Source organism: Monomorium pharaonis, chromosome 1 (genome assembly GCF_013373865.1).
Source record: "Monomorium pharaonis isolate MP-MQ-018 chromosome 1, ASM1337386v2, whole genome shotgun sequence".
Taxonomy (NCBI): domain Eukaryota; kingdom Metazoa; phylum Arthropoda; class Insecta; order Hymenoptera; family Formicidae; genus Monomorium; species Monomorium pharaonis.
This window is the reverse complement of record NC_050467.1, coordinates 5,033,489-5,048,921: the sequence shown is the minus strand read 5'-3', so window position 1 is coordinate 5,048,921 and position 15,433 is coordinate 5,033,489.

The window sequence follows — 15,433 nt, the reverse complement described above, 5'->3', positions numbered from 1 at the left end:
AGTATTCAGTAACCGCAAATGCATCGCCGACCACAAAGTTGATCCGCCCGCTCTCTGTTCCAGAGATACCCGGGCAAAGGCGTAGCTTACGTACATATGTACAATCCAGCCCGACGTCTGCCGGTGACGATGTAGAACGCATCTACCTCTCTACCACCCTCGTCTTCTGCCGCACGTAGATTCCCGTTTCCGTTTCTCCCAGCTTCCGTCTGCGTCGCGCACCTCTACACCATTCCGCGTCTCCCTTCATCTACAACCCTCGTCCTTTCTCTCTCGCCCTCCCTTTTTCCGTTCTCTCCGTTTCACTCTTTCTCTCCCATCTTTCTGTCTCTATTTATCTATCTATCCATGCAGTGGCGTAGGTAACACCTATATAATCCAAATGCAACATGAAATGAAGATTTATCTAACTTTAATTCGAAAAATGTCAATAATCTTTCTTTCTGTGTTTTATACTTGCTTCTTCTTTCTTTTCTTTTTTATCTCTTTTCTTCTTATTTTTCTCATTCTCTCTCTTTGATTCTTGTTTTGTTCCTTCTTTGTTCATTTCTCGCACTTCTGTCCTCTTTCCTTTTTCCTTCTCGTCATCTTTCTCTTACTTCAGGTTCTCCTTCTTCTATTTAGTCTCTGGCATTATAGCCCGGGGTTTGCGTTAGTTACGCCACTGTATCCGTCCCTTTCGCTCTCTCATGCATCTGGTATCTCTGTCGCGGTTCTCGTGTCTCTCCTGGTTTCTCTCATCCGCGTTATTTCCCTCTCCTTCTTTCCTTCCCTCCAGCTCCGTCTTCCTCTCGCCCTCTACATCTCTCGGTATTACTGTATACCCACTGCGAGGATCTCGGAAATGAAGTCGACCCTCCTCCTCGCCCTACCATGTCCTCCATCCCTCTCCTCTTCCTCCTCTTTCTCCTTTCCCACCTCCCGCCGCCGCTAAAAGCCTGGCGGGGTTGTTACGCAGACAGAAATTCAATATAGCCGTTACTCTTAGGTGGTTGTATGTACTTACTGTCTCTCTTCTCTGTGCTCGGATAACGTATTATTATCGAAGAGCGACAGCGCAAAGCGGCGACTGAGCGGAAGAGTGGATTCCTCGTCATGGAGAATTCACGAATCCAGGGAATAATCTCTTTCTCTACCATCCTCCGTGTCCCTCGCGCAGCACTTTCTTTCCCCCCCTCGTCGCGGAAATTCGAGCGATCGGGTTTTATACGCGTCAGGGGGGATGTCACGAGTCGAGTACGCGCGTAATTGGTTAATGCGACCGAGAAGGGGGTTTGATTATCGAGTTATTAAACGTTAGATTAGATTTTGACGTAATGGGGAATCGAGAGGAATGATATGCGAGAGTTGCCATTGCCGTGTATAACTTTCCCTAACATTCTCAGATACTAACACATATACAAATGTTAAAGGGAGTATAAATTCGCACATCGTCGTCCCGTTGAACGTATTAATTATTCGCATTAATTTTCAGAAATTGATGGTTACCCGAAGCTTTTTCTCTCGGTTATCGTCGCGCGGCATCGATACCGCGCGCGGCGCGAGAGGAAATATCGAGTAGTATCGACATATAATTAAATTTCATCATCCGTAATCGAATTGCGTGCGCACCGTGGCGTGTTCATCGCTGATTCATTACGATCGCGCTGGTCATTAACATAACCACGTAGCAGAGGCTTTGTTGCTAATTATTGCGATAATTGGTACTCCGCGGTACTGAATTCCGTGCCGTAACATTGTTGGGCTGCCGCGTGTTCCTTTCACGTCGGAATTAATTTGTTTCCCTCTGTAAAATCGGACGAGCTTTGTGTTTATACCAACTAACGTGAATGCTCGCTGCTCCAGAAATTATTTTCAACAACGTCGACTTTTATACAGAGGTTCTATGCGTTTAATTATTGCATAAACATATTTTCCTGAGACGCATTTACGTGAAAATAATTAAGCGATTAAATAAGTAAAGTTATTATCGGAACACGATCGGCCACGGTAATTATGTAATGCTTGGTAATCCCATGGAACTTTATAACATTTCATAATGAGTTCCTCCGTACGAAAATTATTGACTGCATATGAATTACTAAAAATCATTAATTACGTGTTTACGGTCGCTGGACCCTTTAGATACGAATTTAATCATAGTAAAAGCGCCGCGGCATTACTCAACGGGATTAACTTCCCAACAAAGAATAAAAAGTATTCTGGAGCCATTTATAGTTGGAAGAATGTAATCAACAAGCGGCCGGGATTTCACATTCATTAAAATTACTCGTCTAATCAAACCTATATCTTAGTATCAGTTATTTCGTTCAAACATTGATTAATCTTTCAAAAAGAAAAAAACAACATCCTTAAACTAAAGAAGAAATTTTACTCCGTTTTACTGCACTCAAAATCATTACAGACCGTTCGATAAAATCTCGATGAAATATCTCACGGATAAAACTTGATCGCAATGGCAATCGCGTGAAATGCACTTTTGCGGTCCGCCGGAAAATCGGACATAGGGCGACGAGGTTTGCGGTTACATCACTGAACAACTACCCTCCGGCAGTTTAGTAGGTTGCTAGGAAACACCCCAGTGTCGAATAGCGCGCTTCCTCTTTCCGCGGCGGTACTATCAAGCCGAAGAAAGACGGAACGACACCCTTCGGTTTCCTTCTGCGCGCTTCAATCTTACGGAGCATCTCGCACGAAATTCTGTTGGGGTTTCCAGCGGCTCAAGAGGGTGAGGACGATAGCCTCGAAAACTGTAAGGAAGGATCTAAAGGCGACAGGCGAAGAGTAATGGAACGGGAAAGGGTAAAAGAGAAAGAGAGAAAGAGCAAAAGGGCGATGAGTTCAATGTGCACGAGTTGTTTAGTGGATACGACAACGTACGATCCTCGAAATAGATATTTGTCACCCTAATGTGACGGGGTACGAGGGCCCGCGTATTAAGTGACGCGGTTGAGTGTCGACAACGACCGCTGACCCCCATCCCCGCAGCCATACCGCTTAGCCTTTATCGAGACAAAGCCGCGACACTCATGAATTAAGATTAAATGGCTGATTATGTTGATATTATCTGCCAAATTGCTCCGACTTTCTTGAAAATTGTTATATCATCTTTACTGTCGGAATATCTATCGGTAGACACCAATATTTTTACGGTCAGTGACATAATCAAAATGTTTCCGAGTGTCATGTCATCGATATTTCAGTAATGAAATTATTTATCCAATAATAAATTTTTCATATATTCGTTTATCTTAATTATAGATTTTTTAATCTTTTGTATTTAATTCGAAAAATTATTTTACGAAAATAATACATTAATAACCGCAATCGGAAATTTATGACATTACAGACATTATTGTAAAATCAAAATTTAATTCTAAAACTTTTCGCAATTATTTCTTTGGTTTAAATATTGTATAAATACAATTGCACAAATAATTGTATAAAATATTAAAGTATTTATAGTTAAAAAGCCGTATAAATATGCACAAAGAACATTGTTAAATTATTCAATTCTCTTTCAGCTTAATAAATTATTTTTTTATAAATTATTTCTTTAATTGAATTTACTTTTTTTGAGGCACTTAATTTTTTTCTCGTCACGGAAGGGAATGACGAATGGCTAACGTAGAACGTTTTTCAATTCCGGAAGCAGAAAACAACAGCGATCGCGCTAAGTGTTCTTGGAAGAAATTGCCAGTTGCGAATTAGATACTTGAATTTAAGCTTAAAATTTTACGATTGTATTTATATACGCAGTTTATTTAAGCACTGAAAAATTGTAAAATATGATTGCATTTTACAAATGTTAATGCGTTCGTTTGCTTCAAGCGACGTTTATAATTATACAATTCTCTGATCGCGACTTGCGGCCATTTCTTTCATATAATGGCATTAATAAATGCAAAATTCATACATACGATTGTATTATACCTCATTTTCTCTAAAATATGATATTATATCGTATTTTATACACAATTCATTCGAGTTCTTTGTGGTCAACTTGCTTGGTTTTAATTTTCATACTTGCGGTTTATTTACTCGTGTTTTCATACAAATACAATGCATCTTTAGAAATCCCGAATTATAATCCATTCGTGGCTAGTCTTGCGGCACGAACACCAACCACGCAAATTTTAAAAGGCTGCTCGCGTCGTTTTGTAACGGTAATTTGAACCGCGGCGGCGATGCAACGAGAACCGGAACAAATCACGCGGAAAGATATCGCGAAGCGGAACGGTGAATCGCGCTGGCTCCAGAACTAGTTTCGTAGCCTCGAACTTGGACCGAGCGCCGATTCAAATAATTGGAAATGCGATTCGGGCGAGAAATTCTACAGTTTTTCTAACGGCCGATTAAAGCCGGCGCGCACGGCATCCGTACGGCATCTTCTACCTCATTTGCCGGAGGCTCTTCGTCTGAGAGTAAGCACGAGACACCGGCTGGGTGGGCCGAATCACATCGCGAGAAAGCCCTGGGGCGCAAGAGAAAGAGAGAAAGAGAGAGGGAATTCGGGACGCGTGTTAGTTCGATCGAGATAGCAGTCGATAGTCTCCCGGCACCGGTAGCAAACACGAGGAACACGGACAAGATGTATCGAGACGAGGGGGAAGGAAAATAGATATGATACAATAGAAAGAGGGAAAAAGAGAGAAACTCGAGCAAACAAGAGAAAGTTTGACAAACTGCTTGAAAATTGTATGATGAGATTCGTAGAAAAGAAAAATTAAAGAGTGGCATTGAGTTAGCATTGAAATAGAATTTTATTACAAAATGTTTTCTCAAGATACAAAGTATATAGACAAGAAAAATGAAAATGTAGATGAAAAAATACATAAGAGCACAACCAAAGAAAATTGTCTATCAATAATGGTAAATTATATCAGATTGCTTACAATTAATGCAACTATTTATCAAATTATTGCAAATCTCAGTTTGATATTTGCATGAATCTTAAGTCAGTCTTCTAAATTATAAATTATTATAATTACAAATAACATTTATAATTTCAAAACATAATATCGAAGTGGAATCACGCATTGAATGACTTCAATTATCTAATTGTAAGTTACATTTAATAAAGGAATCACGTATTCATCAAACTTATTAGCGTTATAGAGGAGAACGGATAGCTAATAACGAAGGGGAGAGGAGGACGCGTTGAGAGGCAGAGAGCATGACGAGCGAGAAGAAAAAAAGGATACAGCGCAGAGGGAGGGAATATATCGAAGGATCTAAGCGAAGCTCGGATCGCAAATTGCTACTATCTCGAGGATAATAAAACAGTAACGATTTTCGCGGATAGCGAGAGCGAGGAAAGCACGAGCGGGCGCGAAGAAGGACGGAGAAAGAATAGGGAGGGAGGACCAAAAGGTGCGAGAGGAGGCAGACAGCAAAGGATGACGAGAAGACCGGCTACAGGGAACACGAGCGGCCGATCGGAGAGAAGAACGGACGGACGGACGGACGGACGGACGCCGCCGTTCACCTTGGAACAAGAAAAAAGGAGAATCGAGCGCGAGAGAGGGAGGCTAGGGACAAAGAAAAGGACTTGTCAGGTAGCGGGCACCCTGCGTCCCCCTTCGACACCCTTCGGCTTTCTTCGCCGTCCCTTCCCTTGCCCTCTCGCATCCCCCCCTCGTACCACCTCTCCGCGCCCACTCTTGTTCGACGACTCCTTCCGTTACTACTACTCCTAAAGGACGACTCCTACAGCAACGAGGAGTCCTCGTTCTGCGAGATTTAGCACCGCGAGTCGGCGAGTTCTGTACAAGGGCTTCATCATCCGATCGTTTCTCCCTCACCTCTATATCGCGGACGACTCGGCGAAATCTTTTCAATTTGCTTTACCCGATTCACTCTCTCTCTCTCTCTCTCTCTCTCTCTCTCTCTCTCTCTCCCTTTTTATGTACGTACGCGTGGGTGAATTATCCTTTCTACTTTTTTTTTACTCGTCGTTTGAAATATCGCAAGAATTTTATTCCACGGGAGAATTATGCGAACTATACATCTTGAGCAAATTCAATACGGAAATTGTCATTTTATTTCTACCTTTAGAGAAAAATTGTATGATCGATCCAGAAGAAAGCGTTTTCTTTTTAAATCGAAACCGACGTTTCCGAGAGAGAGAGAGGGAGAGAGAGAGACACGACGATAAAACGAATACATTAGAGCGCTCCGCTCCAATTTTTTGTTCTCTGTGTGAAAAATGTGAGATCACGGCCGTAGAAATCTCCGACGAAATTATCCTTGACAAGTGTTTAGCCGAAGCCGCGAGCGAAGTTTAACTTTAAGCCGATCTAGAAAATTGCCTTTACGCGCACTCGCAGCGAAGTACGAAATCCCCGGTAGTATTTTGTACAGCGGCGCTTGTAGCGCACGAAAGCCGACACTTTATAGGCTGCGAGCTTACCCGCATATGACTTCGTTGACATATCGAAGTATAAGCCTTTAATCGGATTCGAAGCATGTAGCATAACACTTCGGTAAAGAGCTCGAGTTGCCATAGATAAAATGTAGCGTCGCGCGCGCGCGTGTGACGAGTTATCTTCGCGTGACTCTATTACCGCGAAGTACGCGAATAATACTTAACGTGTGTTATACGAGTTTCCTTTTTTTTTTTTTTTTAATAACGCGATGAGTAATCAAAATACGAGAGATATAGAATGTTCAATTATTCTTAATTATTTCGTAGAAATTTTTAACAAGACAATTAGGATAATTTCAGCGGTGGTGTCTCTTATAACTTTTTAATTCCGCAGAAGCTCCGGGTGTTCATTAATCTTTCGAAGCGATAAATAAACGTACGATAAATAAACACGTTGTGCGCGAAGCGTGGGTAAAATCCCGCCGCTATATACGCGAATAAGAGCAATACGGGAGAGCAAGCTCCTCGTTTCAGCGCTTCCCTCGTAATGCGCCGCTAAAGAGTCTAAAGAAGATAAAAACGAGCAAATGAAAAATAATCACCGGACCTGGTGCGGTTAGGGGGGAGGGGGGCTGTCGGAAGGCCGGGGAGCGAGGGGAGGGGTGAAAGAGAGCGAGGGAGAGTGAGTCAAAGGGGAAAGAGCGGCAACCATCGTCGCCCCGGAGGCAGCGACGTTTGAGAATACACGCGCCCCCTTCGGCTAATGGAAATAAGTTCGCCTTTCTGACCCTCCAGCTGCGAGCTGCGCGAGTTAGGGGGTGGATGAAAGGCGAACGAACGCAGACATCGGGCATCCGGGGACAAATTTCGGCCGGTGGAGCTTTCCGCCGAATTAGACGATAAATATCCCTGATTTACCGCGCGGGTAAGTCTCCCCGGCTCACCGCGAGTTGTGTTCCTCGCGTTGTCGGCTTCGAATTGAGTTGGTAAATCATCACATCCTCGAAACGCAGAGAGAGAGAGAGAGAGAGAAACGTTTCTTTTAGGTTCATTAATAACATTTATTATAAACAAAGAAATGTATACGTCGAACAAAGCCGTTTATTAAATCTAAAGAAATCTTTCTCCCTGCGAATGCCGAAGTTTTTAAGTGAAAAGAAAAAAAGAAGAAGATAATATATCAGATTTATACGCATGGGCAACGCAAAGATACTTGAACGTTACGAGAGGAAACTTGCCGAGTTGATCAAATTATTTCGAGAACCCCGAACATATCAACTTGGCAAATAACATCGAGTGGCTCAAAGCAAGAAACTGCCGGCGAGATAAGTTAAAGCCGATAAAAAGTTTCAAGGGCACGAGAGACTCGCGACCAATCGTCTCTTAATAACGCGATAAGGGGGAAATAAACCAACGGGTGATGCCGACGATCGAGGACGCGACGGGCCGCAAATTAGATCCTCATGCTTAAGCAACGACGATTACGTCGATCCCAGGATCTCGAGGATCACGTCTTTGCGGGGCGCTCGAACGAGCCATAATTCGCGGCATCGCCGGCCAAAGTGCTAATTCATTTATCCGGCTCCGCGCGCATAATCGATGCCTCGATCTCTTGTCACGATAATTAACCTCTTCGCCTCGGACGGGTGTGGAGGAGAGGACCTCGGCGGGGAGATAATTAGCCAATTAGGCGTTACACGTCGCGACGCGCGTAAGGCCGGGGGATCGACGCCGCGCCGGTGTGCTTGACGGGTGAAATTATTGCGAACGAGCATTGCCAGGAAACATAATTATCTCGGCCGGCTCGCGATATTATGCCACCGACGTAATCGGAAATGGACAATCGGCAAACAGCTTGAGGCGTTTATCGCCCAACGAACGCAGGCAGGGATCTCATCGTTGCCGCGTCATCGTCGTGATTATCGTACAGGGATATAATAGCCGCTTAGTTAACATTTTTCCGAGCAAGATCGCTATTTTAAACCCACGAATCGCGTTCAGCTCCAATTACGTTATACTTTACTCGCAGGCTCGAATAGACGGTAAGCGAGAAGGTCCTTTAAAGTCCTTCCTGTCTTTATACGGGGATACTATATATTTATTTCGAGACTGGGTTTCGCTTTGTCGACTATCCTCTCGATCCGAGCCGTCGACTCGATGGGAAGAACACCGCGCGGCGGCGTCTCGCGAAACGAATGCATCACGGATGCCACGCACGCTATTTACCAGGTCGCGCCGCGCCGCGGCGCGCCGTCGAGTGGAAAGCGAACTGTGGCGGAAAGATTGCTCCATTACAACGGCGGGCGACAAGTGAGGTGCGTGTGCGGCGTCACCCCCGCGGTGAGTCGCGATAAGGAAGGAGAACACGGCGCGCGGAGGGCTACCGGGAAGTAACAACGTATGCGCGAGATCTCGAGGATGTATTCCGATTTATCTCGCACGAGCGAGCGGTTTCAGCGTGCACGTGCACCGGGCAGGCACCAACACCAGCGACTGTAAACCGAACAGCATTAGGCACTCTTCTGTGTGTCGTTTGTTCTGTTCTCCTCGTCGTCTACTCTCTCTCTCTCTCTCCCCCTTATTCACGCTCCCCTCGTGTCGAGGGAACATGACAATAATACGATATGAGGCTACGGGCCGCAGAATATAACGTAACTCGCCTCAGCGGGGTTCTCGGGTACGGGACTTGCCCCTCACTCCCTTGCCGACGAAGGGAGAACAAGGGGAGCTGGAAAAGGAAAGAGGATAGAGAAGGAGGAATAATGGAGACCAAGGGAGAAAGGATGAGAAGAAGAAGAAGAGGAAGAAGAAGAAGCGGCAGGCACTTGTAAAGTGCAATAATGCTGCCCGGCGGGGACATTCTTAAGGCGCGTTTACGCCGACGATTCTTGTGGACAATTGCGTTACCAGCGATATAAACGGGTTTCCCGCAGCCGACAACAAGTGTCGGCTGACTTTACCGCTCGACATAATCATAAATTTCGGGACAAAATCCTTTGTCGGCTAATTTTCCCGCTAATCCGAGGCTAACTCTAGGCGTGCATAGTTGTTCAATTGAGCTTCAATGGTTCTAGAGATAATTTCAATTCTTACAGCCTTTTTATATTTTTTATTTTTATTCTAAATTCAATTAGTTTCTTTTTCTACTTTTCTATTATATTGTTCGACGCTGTTAATATATTAAATGCAGTAACAATCGTCGATAATCCCTGTATGATATAAATGTATCTCATTGATTAAAAATGTAATCGAATATTTAACCAGGTATCTCATTAATGAAGAGTCAGTTTAATTATGTAACAAATATACTTAAAAATCACGCGTTTAATTATTACATTAACTAAATATACAATACATTATTTAGATTTAAAGAGAGGATAATACGCAATCAATTTATATCTCTTCTCAAATCCGTAATCTGAGAGCACACTATTTGCAAAATTCAATAGATGCGCCTTTCTCGTATCGTTACAGAAACATTGCTCGTGCAACGAACGATGTCACGCGTAAAGTGCCGTACGTCGGTTTATAAGCTATTTATGCTAATGGTGCATCAGAGAGAGAGAGAGAGAGAGAGAGAGAGAGAGAGAGAGAGAGAGAGAGAGAGAGAGAGAGGAGCGGTCGACTCATCGCCGTCGGTGAAGTCGTAATTGCTTTTACGCGAATGCAATTACGGGGCTTTAACGATGACGCGACGCGCTTAATTGCGTTTATATTCGCGCGGGATACCTACGTAATGAAGAAGACAATGGGGCGAGAGAACGGGAGCGAATGGACCACGCTCGCAGCATAACGCTACGTCAACGGGTAAGGTGGACGCAATTTTTTCACGTTCCGCGCACTCTTTTATTGCAACTGCTTTTTCGAGAACGAAAAGATGCTCGCCGTCGCTCGTTGTCGTCGTCGTCGTCGTCGTCGAGCGTCTACAGAAGCCAAGTTTCCAATTAGCGAAGACACAGAAGACCCTCGTTATAAATGAAAGTTAGGGATCGTACAAATGCGTTTTATAACGAAGGGATTTACATCGTTGAATTTATTTCCATAAGATTTACCACGGAGCCTGACTACGTTCTCTTAAATCATCACGCTGCTCTGCGCATCAGAAGTAGCATAGACACAGTAATCAATATAGGATTAACAATTGCAAAAAAATTATGTGCTAATGAGTAAATTCAATAGCATTCTAATTATATTCTTTTTTACGCTCTTAATTTTTCGTTCTCTTTGGTCTTTAGACAAATCATAATTTTGTTTCAAATATATTCCTGTACAATTTGTTATATACTCAATAATAATTATTTTCCAATCAGTTCAATATATAAATAATAAACTTTCAAAAACTTGTGCGTGTGCTTTCATTGCTGTTTTAGAAAAGCTTGAAAGATTGAGATGAAGAATTCGAATGCAACTTATCGGAAACGATCTCCAAAAGCGAATCGCGGTGATGTTTATAGATAACAGCGATTTTCACGGTGGTCCAAATGGAACACGTACCATGGGCGTATGTGTCGACGAACGTGTGCCATTAGATATTTACGCGCGTCGAAGCTCGTCGTCGACGATTCGGTCATATATGAGTTTTACTGCCTCTACGTCGGATCTTACTTAAAGTAATAAAGTGGAACCCGAGATGGGTTAGCAATCCGGACGGTGGGTCGTAAATTTCTCATACCGTACGGTTGCTCGCCCGACCGTCTCCTCGAGCCCTCGAACCTCTCTCATCCCCTTTCCCCGCCATCCCTCCTACCTTCTGTTCGCTCACCGAGCACGATTTCAACCCTATTCACTCGCCGTGACCCTCTATGCACCCGCTTTCTATACAGGCCCTTACCATCGACAAAGCAACCAAATAACAGATTATTACAGCGATGATTGTTTCGGATATGTGCCACCATCAATATGGTGGTTTCGAGTCCATTCGGATTATCAAGGGATTAACTGATTTAATAAATCGAGTGAGTAAATACTGTTTTTGTCTTTTCAAAATAAGCGTCTAAAATTCTCGATATATCATAATTACCTTCAAATCAAGTTGCGCTCAAAAAGCAAACTTCGTAAATACTGTCGTTCAAAAATATTTGCCCACTTTCTTAATTAAATAATAGGAATTTTGAAAAAGAATAAACTTCAAACTTTTTCCTGATATTCGTTGTGTTATACTTAATAATAAGTAATAATCTTTATTGCTCACAATTTTGCATTCTGCATAATAAAAATATAGCAGAATTAGAATAAAATTTATATACATACAAATAAAAATCGCGTAAATATTTTAAAGCAGTACTATGTAATATAAATAGTAGATTTACTTACCAATTGCAGCAATTGCAGCTACGGCTCTCAGCTATGTGCCTCTCTCTACACAGAAATTAATATATTATAGTTAAATTTTGTTATCTATTTTGTGAGGCATGTGATTATTAAAAATTATGTAAATATTTTGGTTTTGGTTAAACATTGTTATTATTAATTACAATGTATGGTAAAAAATAAAATTAATTATTTTATTATTACACTCAATGTTTTAATAATTTAAATATTTATAAGTTTATGAAATTAGCATCTCAATTTTTTTGCATGCTTGTTAAATTTTTATTGGAAAATTAAAAATATCTAAAATTTCATATTATTGATATTTTTTAAAATATAAAACATGGAACAAAAATGAACACGTATAATAAATAAAAAAAATGTTGGTTCGCAAATAAATCTCTCAATAATTTATAATAAATGTTTATATGTATATATCACACATAAAAACGTTTCTCTTATTAAAAATTTTCAAGAATTTTAATAAACATTTAATGAATAATTTATACTATTATCGTGATTATGTATGTATATATTTAAATAACGAAGAAATTATTTTACTCACCAACCAGAAGCCCGAAGTTTACTCTACTCGTTGCGAATCCTCATCATGAACTCCGTTGAGAAACGCTTCATTACGCGGACTACTAAACTTTATATACTTTACACACGCTTTAATTACAAACTTCGAAAATTAATTCGCGTACTTTACTTTTGAAAATTGCGTATTTGCGTCGAAAATTCGTCACTATACAATATATAAAACGCGGGAACATACTTCTTTCCGCGACGCGTTCATAATTGATTATTCTTAATTATGTGATGGCAAATTTTTCATTAGGATTAGTAATTATTTATAAAAATCTCGAAATCAAATCTAAAATTCTTAAGAAAATATCATTGTATTTACACATAAAATAGCTATCAGTTGATGTTTCTTTTTATGAATTATCACATATGTATCCTATACTTGCAGTATAACTATGGCAACCATAGTATTAATATTAATTAATTAATTATAATTAATTTTAAGCTAGTAATCTATAGAATCAAATACAAACAAAATGCTAACGACTAATACAAAAAATAATCCCGATTATTATCAATTAATATTGCATATTCCAGTTAATTTATGCATAATCTAATGTTTTAAATCTTCGAACTATAATAATAACAACATTATAGCAATTTCATGATTTTAATCTACATGACTAATAGTAACCAGGAGTAACGACCAATATAAAAAAGAACTTGTATTCGTTGCCAATTATTACTACATATATTTTTATTCGTGTATTTTTTTAATCATCTAAGCGTAATATTCACAAATATTAATTATAACAGTCTCAATTTCTATTTTGGAAACCCAACTACAAGTAGTACTTATGGTTAAGTTAAAAAATAATCGTGGTTACCGCTAATTATTATCAATTATATATTTTTATTAATTCATACGTATTCAACTCTTTACATGTAATAACGACATATGTAATAATCACATACTGACTACAGCAATTTCAAGCTTTTAATCTAAACAGAACAAACTGCAATCATCAAGGAAGCTAGAAATATAGAAAATAATCATAAATTACTGCGAATTACTACTGCTTGTTTTAAACAATTTTGCATATAATTGTCTAAACCTAATGATCATAACTTTGACTTGTAATTTTATATTTCTATTTTATGTTTTTAAACCACGGAATCAATGAACAAGCACACTCACGAGCAGTATAAAAATAATCGCGTCAGTATAAAAAAAGTAAACCGTTAAATACTTTTATACATATTTCAATTAATTTACGCGTCTTCTAAACATAATTATTGCAACACTAACTATAGCAACGTCACAGTTTTAATTTACAGAACCAACTATCCCGGCAGCGATCATGGCTAGCGTAAAAAATAATCGTGCTCACTTATTATCTCCATTAATTCATATATATACTCCTCACATACTCACAAAATAATCATATTATTAATTGCAGCAGTTTCACGTTTCTAAATTACAAAATCAATTACAAGCAGTGATTGTGCCTAATACAGAAACTAATCACACCCGTAATTATTGTTACATATTTAAGTTAATTCGCGTATCTTCTAAATCAAATGATTATAACACTAATTATAGCAATTTGATGATTCTAATATACAGAATCAACTGCAAACAGTGATCACGGCTAGTACAAAAAATAATCGTCAATTATTATTATTATCTCAATTAATTTACATAATACATGCACAACCTTCTCGACATACTCACAAAATAATCACAGTATTAATTGCGACAATTTAATTTTTTTTAACTACAAAATCCATACTACAAGAGCAGACGTTACAAATGCATAAAATAATCACAGTCACTGCCAATTATCATTGCACATATTTCAATTAATTTAGGCATATAATCTCTCAAATCCAATCATTGCAACGTAAACTATAACAGTTTCATCCTTTTAAACTATAGAAGGCAACTACAAACGGCAATTGCGGCTAATGCAGGAAATCGCTGTTTATACTATCGTTCATTTCAATTAATAATTCGTACATTCAACTTCTAAATATGATGATCATAATATTAACCATCATAATATTATCTATTACAATATTAACATAATTTTAAGCTTCTAATCTACAAAATTAGCTGTAAGCTGATCATAACAGAGAAAATTTTACATACGTCATTATCAAATACTGCATATATAAATATCAATTACTTCATGTTGTCAATTATAACAATACTACGTATTGTTAATACATATTGTCATTTATTGCATGTACAAGAACATTAAATACTATAACTATATTAAAAATATATAATGTATAAATTTTACTGTCTATTTCGTGCGTGAATAAAGATTTCAATTAATTTATTTCATTAATTCATGGAAAATTTGTCGTGCAAATAATACTATGGTCACATAGAATTCGTTTGATGGAACTGTAGTTTGCATTATTGATATTGTATGTCGTATTTAACAGTGGTACGATTGCATAAAATGTACCTTGACGAATCTGTCACATTATTACATTACATATAACAAATTGGCATGCTACAATTTTATTAATGTAATTTGTATACATGTCTAATAAAAAATCCGTCGTACTCAGATAACAAATTGACGATTTATTTAACGATATTTCGAGTCAAATAACATCGAAATTATCGACTATTATACATTGATATGAAATACCTGTACAGATTATAACAAGTTGACGTTATTTATCGTCATTTTAACGTCAAAGTGTCATCAAAAATAACGTCAGCCTGCTATCTGGACAAATATATTATGTCAATGTATAATATAATCACATGACAAATTTGAAACGTAAGCTTATTATCCGAATGGATTTCTTACTAGGCACGCAATAATTGCGACAGTTTAGACATCTGTAGGCACCTTATGTGTGCACCTGCAATCGTGGCAAAATTTGTCGCGGGACGACGTAAAGATCAAATTTGCGTGACTGTGGTATCGGAATCTGTACTTATCGGTATGGCGCGTGGCTTCAGGACACGACGCGGCGTCGGTCGTGATCGGCAAAGCGGCATCGATCGCGTTAATCAGTGAAAACCTACACATTCCGACGATCGCCCGTCACTCCAATCGGCACATCCGACAATCGTTCGCACTCACGATCCACTATTAACGCGTAAAATCCGCGATTAATGGCAGAGTCGTGCTCGATCACCTTCCGAACCGTTGCTACAAAAAGTGTCATGGCGGCTGAGGAGGGGGGGAGAAGGAGGAGGCA